This window comes from Physcomitrium patens, chromosome 16 (genome assembly GCF_059467195.1).
Source record: "Physcomitrium patens ecotype Gransden chromosome 16, ASM5946719v1, whole genome shotgun sequence".
Classification (NCBI taxonomy): Eukaryota; Viridiplantae; Streptophyta; class Bryopsida; order Funariales; family Funariaceae; genus Physcomitrium; species Physcomitrium patens.
This window is the reverse complement of record NC_143425.1, coordinates 3580107-3583265: the sequence shown is the minus strand read 5'-3', so window position 1 is coordinate 3583265 and position 3159 is coordinate 3580107. Positions and strand designations below refer to the sequence as shown.

The 3159-nt window shown below is 34.8% G+C and overlaps 1 long non-coding RNA gene across 1 annotated transcript; it reads right to left on the bottom strand.

The window, feature by feature from the left end:
* Positions 1-1406: 1406 nt before the first annotated feature.
* On the bottom strand, positions 1407-2586 carry LOC112293295 (uncharacterized). Its single transcript, XR_002972969.3, has 2 exons — positions 2329-2586; positions 1407-2111 (listed from the first exon to the last, which is right to left on the bottom strand). It is a non-coding gene; the product is annotated as an uncharacterized LOC112293295 (long non-coding RNA).
* Between the last annotated feature and the right edge of the window lie 573 nt (positions 2587-3159).

Below are 3159 nucleotides of genomic sequence, written 5' to 3'. Positions count from 1 at the left end.
CTATAGGGAGGTGAAACATTTGACTTTTTTTTATACATCTATTGTCTTTTATAGCTCAAAAAGAGACATATGTAATACTAAAAGGATTTTCATGGATTTTCATAGGTATAATTAATATGAAATTTTTGATATATGTAAAAATAAGAAATGGTCCAAATTTATAGTAATCCAAATTTTCACAAGAGAAATTACAATGAAGTAATTATATCTTGTTGCCAATGTGGCATTGAGGTTGTTTCTTGTAATAGATATCAATGTTGATCTTTTGTTGTTCTTGATCTTTTTTTAATTGTGCCTTTATTGTTGCATGTACCTTTGATAAATAATTTTCTAAATCATTCATTGAAAGATTATAAAGTTTTAAGTAGTTAAAAGTATCAAATTGTGGATAATAATCATAATTAATATATTTAAGCTAAAATAAACTTCTACTAGTTGGAAGTTTATTTTAGTTTATAATAAATTAATTAAATATAATTTTTTTATTATTAATAGCTCTTATTGTATCCTAATCAATTTACTTTTTACTCTTTTTAGATCATCCAAATAGTCAAGCAAAAAACTTCACCACAACTCACATTTACAATAGTAAGTTATTTTAAAATCCATGCATTAAAAATTTAATTGACTATTTAATTATTTTTTTTATATTTTTATTATATTTTTATTTTTATTTGTTTGTTAATTAAAATTCATCCATCAACCAAAAATTCATCCTTAAATAAGTTTTCATCCAAGTATAATACTTCATTCAAGTATGAAATTTCATCTAAATAATTTTCATAAATTTAAATTATTAATATAAATTCAATTCTTCATCCAACTAACCTGATTCAATCCTAACCCTAATTCAACTATTTATCCACTTCAACTAGATTTATTAGATCCTATTTCATCCGCCTATGCTTGAGTTATTACTGAGAAGGTGTATGGTGTGACTAGCTCCTGCAACGAGCTCCTCCGCCAACGACCATTGATCCTTGCTGGAGCTTCTTGCACTCCGCTTTCGAACTTCAACACAGTCAAGTGAGTGTCGTTGCCAAAAATTTTGAAGTGTTGTCAATAGACGAGATCTATGTCTCTAGACTCTAGCTATAAGTCATGGAATCAAATTCTGTAGAGGTTTGAACCAAACTTCATATAAAAATCAAGCAAACTAAGTGCATCTTTGATAGAGTAAACCAAAAAGTATCCAGAACTTCATTTTCTTGAGTGGACCAAAAATGAAGGTACGGAGATCCTCAAAATACTATACAGCACCTCCGTATGAATGCAACAAAATCACACTTGCCAATGCAAGTTAAGATTGATACAACTAGTAGATCTAATTGAAAAATTTAGCTGCAAGTGGAGTAGCTTTGAAACTATAAGGAAGGATGAGCGATTCTGCAGTAACGTGACACAAATGCAGACTGAAAAATATCTTAATGCAATGTGATAACTTACTCCAGTACACCAAGTAGGATTCCAAGTCAATAACTACTTTACATTCCTTCTTTTCCACCTATCTAAGATTAAAAACAAATTGCAATGAATTATTGGCACAACTAGTAATCCGCAGATTCTTCTTCACGAATCAATGTAGCGTATCCTCAAGGACGCAATTCTAACCAATTTACCTCTTAAAAAAGAACAATTTGAGTGATCTTTGCTTCACAACATGAGGTTCTTGGTGACCACCACCGCAACCCTACTAGATCAACTACTATACGAGATATCCAACTCAACAAACTCCAACTACGAGCGTCAATTACCAAAACGCGCAGCTCAAGTCTAAACAATTGCATAAGAGTTTGGCGTTTGAATCAGCATCTCTATTGCACTTCCACATCTAACAATAAGCTATCAAAGATTAGCGCTACTGCTCAGAAGACTACAAGTTGGTCCAATTGGATCCCCACTTCATGAATACACCAAGCTTCTTTGCAGAGGCACCTTAAACAACAACCATGAATCTGACTTCTGCCTTCCCCGACTCCGCTCTACTGCCGTTGTCGCTAGATCGATCAGTTTTGATTCCCGATAGCCAAGTTACAGAACTCAAATTTGGCCTTTCCAACGCCGCCACATAGAGAGTCCATCGACAACGCCGCCTAAGAAGTCGGAGACGCCTTTCGTAACAAAAACAAAGAAGAATCAGTGTAAAATACCAATAGCAACCCAGCTAGCACTTTTTATTCTCCAGTGCCAATGCCTCTTTTAGAATTCAGAGAATAAGAGCGAGAAAAAAAAAAAAAAAAAAAAAAAAAAACAGAAGGGTCGCCTTGACCGCACAATCGCTAATGCTTGAATTAAAAATAAATAAATAAATAAATAAACAACAACAACCAGAAACGCCACGTGAGAGCAACCCAAGAACTCCACGATGCAAGAAAAAATTGCCGCAGCCAAATCACTGGCGTCTTCGCTGATCACAGAACAAAAAGATATTGCTCCATAGCACCTCAACGGGACGAAGAACACAAGAAAACTGGACTGCACCTCCGTATAGCCAATAATCCCGATGGAATGACTTTAACACAGCCGCCACCACCAAAAGACCATATTCTAGACACAATGAAAAACCCACCAAAGTTCTATCGGACTAGAACTGCAACAATCTAACACCCACGTTTTGGAGGAGCTCATATTGATCATCAAAAAACCAGGATTCTGCAGCGCAAAACCTCGACCGAGTCAAAAACTACCCGCAACCACACATGCACGTGAGAAAAACTCGGAGAAAAAAACTTTGTTCCAGTTGGAGTCGGAATTTACACACAAAATACCACAAAAAAATGAAGAAAGAGAGAGAAGGGGTCCGGGGGCGGCCCGGACCTTTGTCGGCAATGAAGCCCCCGAGGTTCAGGGAGAGCCTCTTGCCTTTTCCCTCATCTTTTCTTCTTCTCTTTTTCCTTCTTCTTCTTCTTCTCTTTTTTCTTCTTATTCCTACTCTTCTTTTCTATTTTTTCTATCTTCCTACCCCTTATTTTTTCTTTTTTTTTTTTCTCTCCCTACTCTCAACCTTTTTCTTTTCTTTTCTATTTGTTTTTTCTTCTATTTTATTTGTCTGAAACTATCAAGGTGTTTTCTTTTTATTTTTTTCTTTTTGGGTTGTTTCGGATCAAGGATTCCACCTTAACTTTCTACTTTAATCACAACAATCAAAGACCATGAAAC